Consider the following 17,221-nt stretch of genomic DNA (forward strand, 5'->3'; position numbering starts at 1 on the left):
TGCAGAGAACTGTTTACATAGTTATCCCAACTCTCCATGACCCTGGACCCTCAGTTTAAAACAACAATTAGCTGCTTAAGACACACCCGATTCATTTAAGCATGCTGAGCTCAGGAACGAAACCGCTCAGGAACGAAACCATTGATTCGTAGTAGTGAGACTGAGCCCGAGGCATACCTCCACTGCAGGTACCTAGAGCTTCGGGGGGCAGCCATTAGGACACCCTGGGTGAGCCGCTCTGCCCTACGCACGCCATCCCAGCACCAGAGGGGAGGGAGGCACCCTCCTTCAACCATTTCCTTGCATCTTTCGGACGTTCCTCCAGCCCCACGCTGGTCAGCAGAGCATCTGGCACGGCGGGGATGGCAAAGCACCCATCCCTTCCCTCCCTGCCCCACGGAGCACACGGGGGGGGGATCGACCCCCCGCGGTGCCCAGGCTGTGCCCAGGCCCTGCCGCCCTCCTCCTGCGGGGCCGCCTGGCCCCGGGCTCGCTCCGGTGGGGGCCCGGGGCCGGGTGGCTGGCGGCGGGGCCCCTCCTTCCCTCCCTGCCGGCCTCCTTCCCTCCCTGCCTGTCTCCCCTCCCTCCCTCCCTCTCTCCCTGCCTGCCTCCGCTCCAGCCCTGCGCTCTATACAGGGCCCCCACGTGACGCGGGCGGACGTTTCAATACTGCTGCACAGACACACAAAAATATTTCTGGAAACTTCCACTCCTAATAATTTACAGATTAGGGCCCGGCTCTCCCCCCCGCACGGACCCAACCCCGGCCCGATCGCCCCCCTCGTAACGAGGCCAAGCCCCCCCCCCAGGTCCCCCCCAGCTCCCCAAGCCTACCACCGCGGCCCCGCTCCCGGCCTGGGGCCCCCCGTGCTCGCCGCCCCGGGCCCCAATACCCCCCTCACACCCCCCCCGGTTTGGCCCCCAGCCCTCGGGGGCTCCTCACGGCCCTCCCTCCGCCCCCGGCCCGCTCCGCGCCCTCACCTCCGTGATCCTCGCAGCCTCCTCCTTCGGAAAGTAAGGGGGGAGGGAGGGGGGGAAGGTGAGCCAAGTTTCTAACCACACGCCGAGGGAAAAAAAAAAAAAAAAAAAAGAAATAATAATGACGATAAAAAAAAAAAAACGATCCCCGAAGTGAATTAAAAAATCAAGGGGAAGGTGCGCGGCCGCCTCTCCGCTCGGTCCCCGGGGCCGTGAGGGGCCGTGAGGGCGCCCCGCCGCCGCCGAGCCCCCCTGGGCCGCTTCTACCTTCCGCGGGGCCCCGCCGGCTCTGGCTCCGGCTCCCTGCCCCGCCGCCGGCTGCCCCGGGCCCCGCAGTGCCGGCGGTGCTGGCGACCGGGGGCTGCCGCTGGTCCCGCTGCCGCCGCCCTCCCCTCAGCCCGGCGGGCGCTCAGGGCAGCCCCATCCCCGCCGCCCGCCCCCCGGCTCGCAGCGAACTTCGCCCCCCGGCGGCTCCCCCCCGCGGGCTCCCCCTGTGAGCAGGTCGCACGCACGGCGGCCGAGGCGGCGGCGGCGGCGGCAGGGACTGAGCGCGGCGCGGCTCCCCCTCCTAGTGCCACAGGCGCGGAACCGGCTCAAACCGGTTCAGACCGGGAGATTCCATCTCGGTTGAGTTTGCGGCCCATGGCGCCGCGGAGCGTTTGGAAACCTCGGGCCTCCGCCCAGCGGCCGCTCCCATTGGTCCCCCGACGGGCCGCCGCGCCAGCGGCCTCCGCGCTCATTGGTCGGCACGGCTGTCCGTCCGGCGCTGAGCCGCGGAGGGGCGGGGGGAGCGAGCGGGAGTGGGGGAAGGAGAGGGGGGCGAGCCGCTGCACGCTGAGTGGCCGAGCCGAGCTGTCGCTCAACGCCGGGCCCGCCTCCAGTTCACAAACGGCGGGCGCAGGTACCGGCACGTAGTGATTGGTCGGCGGCTCAGTGTGACGTGCGCGGCGCGTGGGGTTCTTGGCGGCCGGCCGTTCGGCGGTGGGTTCGCGCCTCGGGAGGTGCGGGTGGAGGGGGTCGGCTCCTGTGAGGGGAGAGAGGGGAGCCCCTGTGAGGGGAGCTGCATCTGAGGTGAGATCCTGTGAGGGAGCTCCTGTGAGGTGAGAGAGGGAGTTAAGAGAGTCTTAGTAGATAGGATGCTGACTAACGACCACCTAGGTTGTTGCATTGAACTAGTAGGTGTTGCTTAACGTCTTTTGCTACCTACTGTGCAAATTAACTGAAACACGAAGTCTTGGGGCCCCTCACAAAGGATGGTTCCTGACTAAAACAGGGAACCTGTCTCAAGAACCCGCTGAGACCAACCCTGTGGTTTGGACAAGAGCCAAGGAGCAGCTGAGTCTGCACAAAGGCAGGAGGTGATGAAGAAGAGTCATCAGCCTTCATCCCCACGGCCCCCGGTGACCACCACTGGGAGACACTGCACAAACGCGGATGGGAGGAGCTTATGGAAATGACTTCTTGAAACTAATTTTAATACGAAGCGGGGATTGGTTATGCATACGTATAGGCGTATTGGGAAACTTCATGCATGCGTAACTCTTTACTGCATATAACCGAGGCGAGTTGCTGTGTTGGGGTGCGCACAACTTTGGTGGGACTACCCCCCTGTGCTGTCCAGCACTGAATAAACATACCTACTTTACATCTCACTGATTGTGGAGTCCGTTTTCCGCATGTCAGTTTGGTGAGCCAGCCAGGAGGTTCTTTGCTTGACCGTGGGATCGACTGTGGAGCGGACGCCCCTGGGTTCCCCCTGAGCATTTTCCTTGGAGGAGCCTCTGCAGCCAGCTGCTCGCCATGGGAGCAGAGAACGACCTCCTGAAGGCGTGGATAAAACGGTATGTGTTATAAGAAGGGCCTGTAAGTCGTATGCGTGGCCAAGGCAGCTGGTAAATCACGCAGAGATGTCTGGCATGCAGTATAGTCCTCGTATGGAAGGAGGGCTTAGAGAAAGAGCTTAGAGGTAAACTGAGGCGGTGTTGCTCGGCATGCAGTATTGGACAAAGGTGTACTAAAGCAGATAAAATTCATCAGGCACCAGAGCAAGATCTAATGGATTTGTTTAAGCCTCCCCCTCGACCACAGGAACAGGGTGTAGACTCGGATGGAACATCCGCTCCCCTGGACAGTCATGTATCTTCCCGTGCTAGGAAGAAATCTGCCCCCGTAGTCTTACAAACACCTCTCCGAGAGGCGATAGAGCCTAATGGTGGGATGATGCTGATCAAAGTACCTTTTTTCACCACTGATTTAGGGGAATGGCAAAGGGTTGCGAAGGATTACAGGAGTGATCCGATAAGTGTAACCAAACATTTCCAGTTCATTGTAAAACAGCATAACCCTGACTGGAAGGACATACAGTTATTATTAATGAGTACATGACCGAGACAGAGAAGCAACTGATTTTCAAAACAGCAGGGAATTTGGCTGAAAACCATTATAGGATTACAGGAGGGGACGTTAAGGAATACTTTGCTTTCCAAGACCCAAAGTGGGATGTTAATAGATCTGTGTATATGGAAAAATTGAAGGAATATCAGGAGTGGATTTCAAAGGGAATGGAGAAGGCCATCCCCAAAAACATAAACTGGTCAGCTTTATATGCGGTTAAACAGAGTCCTTCTAAGTCCCTGTCCGAATTTCTGGATTGACAGAGGGATGTAATATGCTGTAGCACACCACTGGATCCTGGGTCAGAGGTAGGAATACAACAATTAACCTCCCTGTTTTTGGGTCAGTCCACAGGGGACATCAGGCGCAAGCTCCAGAAGTTGCGTCCTACAGAAAGTAGAAATCTGGAAGTGTTGCTGGCTGAAGCATGGAGAGTATTTAGTAATAGAGAGGAAGGATATAGACAAGGGCAAATGAGACTGGTGGCGGTTGTCAGGGAAGAGAAGGAAAGGAGGCCTAGATGAGAACAGTCCCAATTAGGCAAGGATCAATGTGCTTTGTGTAAGAAGTTTGGTCACTGGAAAAAGGAATGTCCAAGAAACGAAGAAAGGGGTTGAAGCTACCAGACGGAGAGAATAGTAGCCCATGAGAAGGAAGACTGAGGGGGACCTCAGGAATCTACCCTAGCAGATCCACTGGTTATAATGAAGCTAGGGAAGAAACAACAAGAAATAGAATTTTTGGTTGACACGGGGGCAACATATTCAGTTTTGATTCGGGCCTTGATGCCCCTGGGAAATTACTATATCATGGTGAAAGGGGCAACTGGCCAAAGTGAAAAGGCATATTTCTGTGAGCCTCTAAAATACAAATTGGGAAAACAATGGGGGCACCCACAAATTTCTGTATATGCCCATCTCCCCAAAAGCCCTTCCGGGGAGAGATTTGTTGAGACAACTGGGTGCAAAGATTACCTCTGAAAAAGGGGAAATTACTCTGAAGGTAAAAGATCAGCAGTACATTCAAATTTTGAGTCTATCCCTAACTAGCCTTCCCACCGAAGGAAAAATCAGCAAAGAGATTCTAGACCAAGTATATCCTGGGGTATGGGCCACTGATGTACCCAGAAAGGCAAAGAATGCTCCACCTCTTGAGGTTAAATTCAAGGAAGGTCAACAACCGGTAAGAGTTAAACAATACCCTCTAAAGAAGGAAGATAGGGAAGGAATTCGGCCAGTAATAGGAAAATTTTTACAATTTGGATTATTGAAAGAATGTGAGTCTGATTTCAACACCCCCATATTACCTGTTTGTAAACTTGATGGGTCGTATCAGGTGGTCCAGGACCTATGAGCTGTAAATAAGATCACTGAAGACCTTCACACAGTAGTAGCGAATATGTATACCTTGTTAACTGTATTGACACCTGAACTAACCTGGTTTACTGTTTTAGACCTGAAGGATGCCTTTTTTTGCCTCTCTCTGCATGAAGCCAGCCACAAAACATTTGCATTTGAATGGGAAAATCCTGAAAGTGGACGTAAGACTCAGCTCACTTGGACGGTGTTGCCACAAGGATTTAAGAACAGCCCTACCATATTTGGTAATCAACTCGCAAAAGACCTGGAATCTTGAGAAGCCCCATCTGAGGAAGGGAAGCTATTGCAATATGTGGGTGATATCCTGATTGCTACCAAGATGGAGGGTGGCTGTATGGCTGGACGGTGAGTCTGCTAAATTTCTTGGGACTCCAAGGCTACTGAGTATCCCGGAAGAAGGCTCAGGTAATACTGCGTAAGGTGATTTATTTGGGCTATGAAATTAGTGCTGGACAAAGAACTTTGGGACAGGCCTGTAAAGAGGCAATATGGCAAACTCAGAGACCCCAGACAGTAAAGGAGTTATGGACTTTCTTGGGAATGACTGGGTGGTGTCGACTGTAGATCTGTAGCTATGGACTGCTTGTTAAACCACTATATGCACTAACAACCACTGATCAGAAACACCTTAAATGGGACAAGGAGACCACGCAAGCCTTTGAGTCTGAAGAAGGCTTTGGTGTCGGCCCTGGTCTTAGGGCTTCCCAATGTAAGCCATTTTTTCTTTTCTCCCATGAGAAGCAGGGGATTGCTTTGGGAATATTAGCACAAGATCCGGGCCCATATAGATGAGCAGTTGCCTACTTTTCCAAGCAACTTGATGCAACTGTAAAGGGTTGGCCTGGATGCTTATGAGCAGTCACAGCAGTAATATTGAACATACAAGAAGCCTGAAAATTTACCCTGGGTCAGAAAATGACTGTCCTAGTGCCCCACACAGTATCCACAGTACTAGAAGCAAAAGGTGGACATAGGCTATCTTCTCAAAGATTCCTGAGATATCAGGCTATACTGGTAGAACAGGATGATGTGGAGATTGTAGTCACTAACATTGTCAACCCAGCTTCTTTCCTCAGTGGAAACACAGGAGAACCACTGCATCATGACTGCTTGGAGACTATTGAAGCAACATATGCAAGCCGTCTGGACCTGAGAGACAGTCCTATGGAAGATGGGGAGAACTGGTTTACGGATGGAAGCAGCTATGTTCTGAGTGGTAAGGAGGCATGCAGGATATGCCATCACCACCAGCCAAGAACTAATGGAGTCAAAGCCTCTGCCCATGAATACTTCTGCACAGAAGGCGGAAATAATTGCTCTGACTCGTGCCTTGGAATTTGCCCAAGGCAAAACTGTGAACATCTATACAGACTCAAAGTATGCCTTCAGGGTCGTACGTGCACAAGGAGCAATCTGGAAGGAAAGAGGATTATTAAACTCTCAGGGCAAAAACATAAAGCATGCAGAAGAGGTCCTGAAACTGTTAGAGGCAGTCCAACTCCCTGAGAAAGTGGCGATTATGCACATTAAGGCACACCAGAGAGTGAGCTCAGAATTGGAAAGAGGAAGTGAGCTGGCAGACAGAGAGGCAAAACAAGTAGCTAAAACTGAGGTAAATACAGAAGGGGCTTTGATCCCTGATGGACGAATTTCCCTAGAAGGTACGCCAGAATACACTAAAGAGGGTCAGAAACTCATCTCAGATTTAGAAGGGTCATATAACGAAGAAGGGTGGACTCTCACCCCACAAGGAAAGCTAATTATTCTTTCCTGCCTAATATGGCATTTGGTAGAGAATAATATAGGAAGAGGCACTGGGGAGCAGAGGCCCTGTATAAACATCTAATCAGAGAAATTGTGGCCAGAAATCTATACACTACAGTGAGACAGGTAACTCAGCAATGTGATCTTTGCCTCCAGACTAATCCCAAGAATACCCCCAAGCCAGAAATGGTCCAAATTGGAAAAGGTAATGGGCCCAGACAACAATGGTAGATTGATTTCACAGAACTCCCAAGAAAAGGGGGGTATCAATATTTATTGGTATTAACTGACACCTTTTGAGGATGGCCAGAAGCATTCCCAACCAGAACAGCCAAGGCTCAGGAGGTAACTAAAATATTACTACAAGAGATAATACCATGTTTTGGGATTACAGCAGCTATATCCTCTGACAGAGGACCACACTTTATCTCAAAAATGGTACAATAAATTAGCCGCCATTTGGGTATAGACTGGCAACTTCATACCCCATATCGCCCTCAGTCGAGTGGCCAAGTAGAAAAAATGAACCACTTAGTCAAACAGCAAATTGTGAAATTGGAACAAGAAGCAAATTTGGCCCGGCCTCCAGTCTTTTCCTTTAGCTCTTTTACATATATGAACTAGACCAAGGGCGAAGGAGAGACTAAGCCACTTTGAAATCTTATACGGACAACCCTACGGAATACAGAGAGGAATATCCATGCAAGCTGGGGATGAAATTATGACCTTCTTTATGGTGGCATTAGGTAAACAGCTCAACAAAATTGGAAAGCACGTCAATGGGACTTGGGGTAGAGGGCTGGATGGACCAGTGCACAATATACAACCTGGAGATTATGTGTATGTGAAGTCTCTTGCTGAAAAGACTTTGGAACCACAGTGGGAAGGACCATTCCAGGTACTCCATACCTCTTTCACAGAATCAAGGAGCAGACCACCAGAGTAAAAAAGACACCCAAGACCCCGTGGAAGGTTACTCAGGTGCAACCAGGAAAGTTACATTTTTCACGGTCTTAATGGTATCGTTGACAAAGGAAACTGAACAGTGGGAGCACAATACCTATGTGAAACTCACCCAGGCAGTGGAGTGATAGTTTCAACCTTTCTGACTGTTGGGCGTGCACGCTGCTGCCTAAAGGCAACCTAGAATTCCCAGTACGGGGTATACCCAGTATGGATTGGACATTGACCTTTGCGCACCCAAAAAATGGAACATGTCCATTTGGCAATGATGCTCATAAACATCTAGAGGAAAGATTTGAACTACTCCCATGTGAGAATGTTAATATATACACCAGATGTTTAAATGATAGTTCCCCATGTGTAGGTACACGTCCACTTAGCCATTTAGCCCAGGAACCCGACAACTGCAGTATGGCAGAATATGTAGGAGCTTTTAATCTTACTAAAATTAGAGGTTATGGTGCAAAAGTCACAATATGTGCCGATAAAAAAGATAATATGAACTCAGGCCTCAATCCTCTCACGCAAACCTGCAAGTTACAAATAGGATTCTATTGGTTATGTGGAGATGGGCATGCTAGAAAAAGCTTGCCCTCAAATTGGAAGGGTCATTGTATAGGGGACTACTTCAGTCCTCGAGGGGATATATTCACTGGACCACCTCCAGGAATAGTCCAAACTTGATGGAGACGAACACGTACCACTCTGGATAACCCTCTCATGATGAGGCCTACGGGATTTCATGGTTTTGTAAGGTGGTTAATTCTGTCCCTGGGTGTAAGTGAATTAGAAAAAGCTATTGTAAATATCTCAGCCACGTTGGAAATTATTGAAAATGCCACAGCTGATGCTCTTTCGGCATTGCAGGAAGAAATTTCTTCCTTACACAAAGTAGTGCTTCAGAATAGGATGGGATTAGATATGCTTTTAGCCAAAGAGGGAGGATTATGTACAGTCATAAACCAAACTTGCTATGCATATGTAAACAAACGAAAACAGATTGAGACCGACCTGGAGAAGATTTGGGAAAAGAATAAAATTTTGCATGCAGTAGCCCAGGATGATACATCCTGGGGATTTACAGACTTGGTAGAAAATTGAATTCCTGGTTGCCAAACCTAACATGGCTGAAGCAGTTGTTTATCACAATAATCGTGGTCATAGTTTTGTCCATGGTTCTTTGCATGGTGATCCGATGTACCTTACGGTGTTTTAAGAGTACAGGAGATTCTACAGTGAATGGAAAAAGAACCAACTAAGACAGAAACTTGAGTCTAACAAATATCTTGAAAGGATATTAGATAGGGAAACACTGTGTTAAGATTAGAGGTAGTAAAAGAATTTACTAACTTTTTAGAAAAGGGGGTACTGAGAGAAAGAGTTAGGAGAATCTTAGTAGATAGTATGCTGATTAACGAATACCTAGATTGTTGTATTGAACTAGTAGGTGTTGCTTAATGTCTTTGCTAACTATTGTGCAAATTAACTGAAACACGAAGTCTTGGGGCCCCTCACAAAGGATAGTTCCTGACAAAAACGGGGAACCTGTCTCAAGAACCGGCTGAGACCAACCCTGTGGTTTGGACAAGAGCCAAGGAGCAGCTGAGTCTGCACAAAGGCAGGAGGTGATGAAGAAGAGTCATCAGCCTTCATCCCTACGACCCCCCCGTGACTACCACTGGGAGACACTGCACAAACGCGGATGGGTGGAGCTTATGGAAATGACTTCTTGAAACTAATTTTAATGCGAAGCGGGGATTGGTTATGCATACGTATAGGCGTATTGGGAAACTTCATGCATGCGTAACTCTTTACTGCATATAACCAAGGCAAGTTGCTACGTTGGGGTGCGCATGAGTTTGGTGGGACTGCCCCCTGTGCTGCCCAGCGCTGAATAAACATATATGCTTTACAATCTCACTGGTTGTGGAGTCTGTTTTCCGCACGTCAGAGGGAGCCCCTCCGAGGGAGGTGGGCCCAGGCTGGCGGCAGGGGACAGGCTGGGCTCTGAGGGCATAGGGTGCTGCCTCAGGCACCCCCTGGCTGGCCCCTATCCTGCCGTAAGGCCTCTGGAGGATGAAGGGGGTTTCATCCCCACCATCAGGCCATGTATCTGGGGGTGTCCGGCTCTCTGCGGCATCTCTGCGCCCCACAGCCTGCTTTGGGCACGGCTGCCTGGTGCAGAGGAGAGAGAAGGGTTTAACTGAACAAGGAGCACTCTTCTGCCACATGTGGGGAATGAATGGGGTGATCTTAGGGCACAGACTGGGTTCTCAGGGGTAATGCAGGTTCAGCAGCTGTGGTTGCACATCTTGCTGTTACCAAAAGGAGTGCAGGAATGAACTTAGCACCTTTAGTATCAAAAAACAGCCTCGTGTGAGTTCTGTTGTACAAACAAATGTGCTGTATTACAACGTGCATTCAGTGAAAGTACTTGGTATCTGCATACATGTTTCAAAACCTTATCTGGAGGGTTCTAGAGTTCTTACAAAAAGGTCTAATTTCTGGGGGGAGGATAATTGTGAAATATTTATCCTAGGAAAAAGCATTGCATTTCTTACCACCTAGTCTAAAGTAAAGCTTTCCTTTTGATGATAGTCCTGGGACACCAATATACTGTCAGTGGAACTGTTTATAGATGTACTTTCAGTTTGTAGGATACCATATTCTCTTGGTAGAAACTAAAGGAAACTTCCTACATAGCACTCTGAGATGTTATTCACCAGAGCTATGGCCAGTTGGAAGGCAGGGAAAGTTTATGCTTAAGTTCATTTGCACAGGTTTTTTAAAGTGATTTGTACTTTCTTCTGTGTGTTCAGCTTGAGACTTCACAAGGAAGTCTATCCTCTTAGAAATGCTGAATTTTGCTCACAAAAAGTCTTCTAAAGTCATCCTCATTTTTTTTTCCTGAACTGAAAAACTAATCTTGCAGTTGTCTTGAGAAACTGTGCTGGTACCTTTTGCTTTTGCTCTTTTTTTTCTGTGCTTATTTTTTCTCCAAAGTGGAACCACAGTAGAGATTTGGGAGTACTAGTTTGGTTTTTTTTTGGAAAGGTGTATGTTTTCTTTAGCAGTCTTGGAGACTAACTGCCCCAGAGTATTAAATGGGGTATATAGGTGTTAATTTTTGCTACTAGTGTTGTTTGCTAAACTACACTCTTACATAATAGATTATTGCAACCTGTAAAATAAAATGGCACTCATAGAAGTTAATAAATTAGCTCAATGAAAATAAGCCCTTTGATTCCTCACTGAGTTATTAAAATAGGAGTTACAAAATTGAATTGGAAAATGGAGAGACATAGAAGGGTCTGTGTCCTTTTGTCAACATGTATGTGTTCTGTATCAGTTATGGTTTCAGGTGGTCTGCCCTAATAGCCTGAGCTCCTAGCATGTGAAATATAAGCCTCTCAATTACTGTTTGTTTTTTGTCTACAGGCTCTAAGAAGCTTGTGGTTGAACCTGCTACGATAAGTTCTCCATGGCTTTATAAAAAATAAAAATAATAAAAAAATAGCAGAATGGAAAGGAGTATAGAAAGAAATGCTTGGCCATAGCATGCTGAGGATAATAACAGAGAAGGTGGCTTCCTGTGGGACCACTTGTCCACAAAATGTCTGTCTTGTAGAGTAATTCGTGCAGACATAAAATGAAGAATTCAGTAACACTAAATTCATTACTTCAAGTTACATAAATCTTTAATTTTTTCCTACTTTATTATTCTAAAACTGTTGTCATTGGCAAAAACATTTCAATATTTGTTAAGTGAATGGATAATTACAGCACTAGCTTAATAAACCTTTTTTCTGATTTTTTTTCTATGTGAATGCTGAAGTTTTATCAGAGAACACCGGTGACTTAAAAAAATCTCTACAATTTACTTAACTTTCCTTGAATTATAGATGACAGCATATATAATGTTTTGAGCGCTTGCTGCCAGTATGTTAAAGTTTGCCTTCAAATAAAGCTTCATGCTTCTTTAAAAATCAATTAACTTCTAGAAAGGAGTTTAAGGAGCTGGTAGGTTTATGTGGGAGCTAACCCTTTCAACTAAGGGTCTGTTAATAGGTTTATATATATTCATGCTGGGAGCTTATTCTGTTATGTTAAATGAACTAATCTACTAGCTCTGCAATGCCATGTGAGATTATGAAATTGTGAAGTATGTGGAATAGTTCAGAACTGAATTTAAGAATTATACCTTCTCAGTAGGTTATTTGTTCCCCAGTGCACTCGTTTCTTTAGCTGAGGCAGCTTTTGAGATCACAGTCCAAAAAAGGAAGGCATTTCACATGATTAATACTCAATATTGAGCAATGATGTGTTATGTTTCCAATTTGAACAGGCACTTCCTCACTGGTAGAGAATCACCAAAGAGAAAGCTTGTCAAAACCAAGTCATTAAAACAATGCTTAGCCTAGCAACACCAAGCTCATCTTAATACAGGAAAACTACCTTCAGTATAGTTGCCTTCCCTAATAGTAATAATGTAGGACATAGGGCAAGATCATGCAGAAAATCTCAAATGATGTAAATAAAGATCACTGCTAAATTACTGGTGGTGTGAAGTACGTATCTTAGCAGAAAGGAGCTCGACAGTTATGGACTGTGCTGTTGCTGATAAATTACAAAAAGGAACTTTATGCTGCTTTTTCTGAAGTCTTCTTGTTAGCTTTCCACCTTTACATATTGTATGTGTTCAGCCATGAAACTGGTGGGCTGTGTGCAAGAACTGTTTTTTCCTATCACTTTAACCCATTCCTTCTGTGAAATTTAACACTAAGGTTGTTCCTGTAGTGATTACCAAAAGATTTCTAGCAGTAAGAAAATTGTAATTACAACTACTTTATATTCTAGTCATAACTATGATTCTCAACTGCCCTATGGGTTCCAAAAGTGCTGTGGGGGTTCTTATTCCTTGGTCTTCATTTTGTGGATTTGTGTTGTGTTTTTATATATAATTCTGGGAAGACCAGGTAAACAACACTGTTATCCAAATATGTGTTTTTCAGGCAGAAGCTGAGGAGATGCAAGACCATACGTTCCCAGATTAGGTCCTGTGTGATATATTTCTGAAGAAATTGCCATGCCATCAGGATAGTCACAGGTCAGATGGAGGGGCAGGAGGAGGTGTGACTGAAAGTTGTGTTTAACTCGCCTTAATTCAAGAAGGTGTTTGTGGAAGCTTTGTTACCCACAGATAGATGTTGCTTCTGTAGTCAAGTTCATAAATTCTGAATTACTCTGCCCTTCATAAATGGAACTCTGAGGCTTTCTTACAAATAATAGTTGTCTTAAAGCAATTACAGCAGAGAGCTTAATTTTTACTGCATATGATTCATAAATCATATCTTTTTTATGAGGGGAGGGGAGTTTTTGAAGTGTTTAAGAACTTGAATAGTTGGAATATGGACGCTCACATTTTTAATCACACATAAAAGTAATTGCATCCTGTGACATCTGTCATGATGTTAGCAAGTAATGCTTTATATCGCCTTGTTTACCTTAGTGTCGTGGCTTGACTTGTCTAGTAATAAATAAATCTGTAGTTTTGGCAGTGTGACTTATGAATGAGGATAGCATTGCTACTGGTTGGATTGAATTTGTAAGCAATTCAAACACAGAATGGATAGATGTAGCAAGTTGCTGATGGGTTAAAAACAGGGTTGTAATTCTAGCACTTAGAATAAACAGTATGTCTATGTATGTTTTGATGTTCTAGCTAGCCCTGGTGTTCAAAACAAACTGATGTCAGAGCCCAGGAAGTCAGATATTTTGTTAACTCTTTTGGCTTGTGCAGAAGGTTCCCTTTTCTGTTTTCTTTTGTTTGTATTTTTATGCAGGAGAAGAGTTCAAATCCTTGAGATTTGTTTGTTAAACTGAATGTTCACTATTTCTCTTTAAATTAGCTATTTCAGATGGAAGGTTAAATGCAGCTTTTCACGCTTGCATCTGTAACATCACAGAATGAAATATGTTCTTTAAAAATCATAACAGTAAACCAGGCCTTAGTTTGGCAAGTTTGTAAGCTATATCCTGTGCTTGAGCAGGGAGGTAGTTCCTAGCTATCCTGTAGTAGGAAGCAGTTATCACTGGCTTATTTCAAATAACTCAAACTTTTTGGTGGAAACAGCCCTCGTATCTTAATGCAAGCTGTGGCTGTTACTAACAAGCTGTAGTATGAGAAGACAGAATACTTGTCTCCTCTCTTCTGTAAGAAGCTTGGTAAAGGGTGGTTCAGAAACTGAGTGCAGTCATACAAAAAACAGGTCTTTTAGCAGGATAAATGTATCTTGATCTCGACTTCTTTCTAATACACATACCATTGCTCGTTATTGTAAGCTTATGCCTGGTGTTTTGTTGCCACTGTTCCCTGTCTGTTGTCTCCTTTATTATATGTTCAGTCTGGAATTTAGGCCTTGCTGAAATCAACAGGAAAACTTGGTCAGGTTTCAGGTCAGCAATGTGCCCTGGTAGTGATAAAAGCTAACTGTATTGGGCTGTATCAACAGGAGTGTAGCCAGTAGATGAAGTGAAGTGATTATTCCTTTCAGCTTGGCTCTTGTTAGGCTGCATCTGGAGCACAATGCCTGGTTTTTGGTCCTTCAGTACAAGAAACGTTGAAAACGCCATGGGAGCTCTTCAGAGGCCAGGCAATAAGAAGGGGGAGAGGTTGAGGGAGCTGGACTGCTTCTTTCTGGGAAAGATATGGCTGAGGGGACACCTATAGGAAGCCCCCCAGTGCCCAGAATAATTTTACAGGAAAGGGCGAGCCAAGTTCTTTGAGATGCATGGCTGAAGAACAAGAGGCAACAAGCATAAATGCAAGTGGGAGGTTCCTACTGGAGATGGGGGAACTACACTGCACTGTAAAAATAAGCATAACAAAGCTGCGAGCTGCTTGGTCTGAATTCAGCATGTGTTGTGGCTTGAGCAGGAGGTTGGATGCTTGAGCAGAGATGTCCTAAGGTCCCTTCCAGTCTGAGTGATTTGAGAGAACTTTAAGTTCTGTGTTGGTGTATATAACTTTCACTAATATTTTTGTATGTGAAAATGTTGCTTATTTCTGGTCTTTGAACATAGTTTAACTCCTGATATGGTCGGATGATTTTCTTCAATTCACAACACTAATTTTGATTTTAATAAATGCTGTCAGAAATCTTTTGTGGCCTCTGAAAGAAATAGATGTTGAAGTGATTAGTTATGTTGTACCCCACTAGCACGTATTATATGATGGAACCTCATTGGAGGAGTGTTTACAGGTTTAATATATTTATCTTTCCCAAAGAATCAAATCTCTGCTACTTGATCTTGAACCTGGGTGCTGTGAGTTGATTTTTCACGTGTTTGTGAATGTATGCCACTATCACTGATACTAACCCCTGGGCAGAGGAAGAAATGTATAATACAGTGAGAGTGAAGTTGGGAAGTGGGAGTATTTAGTTTTAGTTTTCCTTTGCCAAAGGAAAACTGAAGTGAATGTAAATTAGTCCTGTGTAATACCTAACACCCATGTCTTTAGAGACTTTGAAGGATCTACTTTCCTACCTTTTATGAGGAGATCTCAACTTTCCATGAAAACCAGCTACAAACATGGTGTAGGTAGGAATGGTGTAGGCAGAATTAAGTGAATAGTTTAGTCTATTTGTTCTTCACAAAGGCCCCACAATTTGTGGCAGCAAGAATATTTTGAATGTTTTCCTAATCCCTGCATATGCTGTTCATGGGTGAAGGGATGGGCCACTGTTCTGATTTTGTCACGAAATAAAGATGATGTGGATTAGCAAGAAGTGCTTACTAGCTTTCACCTTCAAGCTGGAAAGCTATGTAGCACTCTTCCTTCCTGTTATCTCAAATGCAAGTGTTTTTGTTTGTTTGTTTGTTTGTTTTTACTTCTGATAGTTTTGGGGTTTCTGAACACTCTTCCCATAAATTTTCTCTATCAGTTCAGTAGTTTGTCATAAGCAGTTTTAGCAGAAGAGCTTCTTGAACAATGCTTACTTTTGGTCTCTCGAGGTTTGTCAGAAGCAGGACTATTTTCTAATGTAGTACACTAGCATTAGGTGGTGTGTACCACAGAAAGGTGAGGTTCTAAAAGCAGATAATGTCGTGCAAGTCGGAGAAAAACCATCACCCTGTAAAGAGGTCATGACACTAACTCGATGTAGGATTAATAAGCAGAGCAGGGAGGGGAGAAAGAGGCAGCTAAGGGAAGTAAGGGAAAGGAAAAGCAAAGGCAGGTGTTGTGTAATGGTGAAATGAAGGGAATGAGGCATTCAGAGGAAATTGCCAGCTATAAATTTCCAGGGATGTCTGGGGAATGCACAACAAGCAATCTGTTAATGTCACCAGTGTCACTATAAACAGCTTCAGCCTCTACCTCATTCTTCAGTAAAGGTCCTTTCCCAAACCTATTCAGAAGCTGGGGGGGTAGGATTTCTGCCGAGTTCTTGCCTGACAACTCAATGTCCTTTGTGAAGACTTTCTTCTGAAAGCAGGGAAAGATGTTGGGTGGCCTCATAGTTCACACTTTCTCATGCAGCTGTCAGCTTAGTTTTATGATTTTCTGTTGGAATGGGACCAGAAAATATGATGGGCTAATTATTGAATGTAGAGAACTTGGTCTGGCCTTACAAGCTTACTTCATCATTCTAGAAATGGCAGAACTAATCCCCACCTAAGCATTCCTCTTCTCATTGAGCATCTGCTGTTGTTTTAATTGTTCTATTTTTTTTTCTTTTGGTAGAGATTCTAATGTATGTAACTTATTCTTCAATTACTTTTGGCTCTTTACCTTCCCAGTCCAAATTTGGCCAAACTAGTTTTGCACTTTAATTTATTCTTGTATGGAAGAAAACAATTCATCTGTCTTGATGAACATCTTGATGTGTGGAAAACGGACTCCACAATCAGTAAGATGTAAAGTAGGTATGTTTATTCAGCGCTGGGCAGCATGGGGGGGCAGTCCCACCAAAGTCGTGCGCACCCCAACGTGGCAACTTGCCTTGGTTATATGCAGTAAAGAGTTAAGTGTGCATGAAGTTTCCCAATGCGCCTATACGTATGCATAACCTATCCCCACTTCGTATTAAAATTAGTTTCAAGAAGTCATTTCCATAAGCTCCTCCCATCCACGTTTGTGCAGTGTCTCCCAGTGGTGGTCGCCAGGGGTCATGGGGATGAAGGCTGATGACTCTTCTTCATCACCACAAGTTGACTTCCTGCCTTTGTGCAGACTCAGCTGCTCCTTGGCTCTTGTCCAAACCACAGGGTCGGCCTCAGCCGGTTCTTGAGACAGGTTCCCTGTTTTTGTCAGGAACCATCCTTTGTGAGGGGCCCCAAGACTTCTTGTTTCAGTTAATTTGCACAGTAGTAAGCAAAGACATTAAGCAACACCTACTAGTTCAATACAACAACCTAGGTATTCGTTAATCAGCATCCTATCTACTAAGATTCTCTTAACTCCCTCTCTCAATCCCAGATCAATGATTTCAGAGGGGTTGTAAAAAGAGTATTAACAGCGTTTACAGATAAGATTAAGTTAGAATGTTTTATAAGCTGTAGTAAGAAATAACAAAATCCAAAAACCTTGGAAACAGGGAATTGAACATAACTGAGTAGAGAGGAAAAATACAAACTGATATCAGTTCAATACAAGGGAAAACTTGGAAGACAGTAATAGCTAAGGGAGCAAATGGGGAGCAGATTAGATGTCTTTGTTCAGTGACTGGGTGACGAAAACG

General features: G+C 45.3%; 2 protein-coding genes across 10 annotated transcripts in view; one reads left to right on the top strand and one right to left on the bottom strand.

Moving 5' to 3' along the window:
* Positions 1 to 1,655, bottom strand: part of XPO1 (exportin 1) — a 39,032-nt gene extending 37,377 nt beyond the window's left edge. The window contains exons 1-2 of one of the 4 annotated variants that reach the window (XM_083829701.1): positions 1,491 to 1,655; positions 982 to 1,005 (exon numbers count right to left, since the gene is read on the bottom strand). The gene's annotated coding sequence lies outside the window, so the exon portion shown is untranslated. Of the gene's footprint in view, positions 1 to 177; positions 354 to 981; positions 1,411 to 1,490 lie in introns of those variants that run through there. The other 3 variants (XM_083829702.1, XM_083829704.1, XM_083829703.1) reach the window with 3 other exon arrangements.
* Positions 1,656 to 1,795: 140 nt separating this feature from the next.
* Positions 1,796 to 17,221, top strand: part of LOC310896864 (uncharacterized protein) — an 84,408-nt gene continuing 68,982 nt past the window's right edge. Inside the window, exons 1-3 of one of the 6 annotated variants that reach the window (XR_014581876.1) lie at positions 1,796 to 2,819; positions 4,826 to 5,156; positions 5,815 to 11,103. The gene's annotated coding sequence lies outside the window, so the exon portion shown is untranslated. Of the gene's footprint in view, positions 2,820 to 4,825; positions 5,157 to 5,814; positions 11,104 to 12,490; positions 12,586 to 17,221 lie in introns of those variants that run through there. The other 5 variants (XR_014581877.1, XM_083829749.1, XM_083829755.1 and 2 more) reach the window with 5 other exon arrangements.

This window comes from Anser anser (assembly GCF_964211835.1).
Source record: "Anser anser genome assembly, chromosome: 3".
Classification (NCBI taxonomy): Eukaryota; Metazoa; Chordata; class Aves; order Anseriformes; family Anatidae; genus Anser; species Anser anser.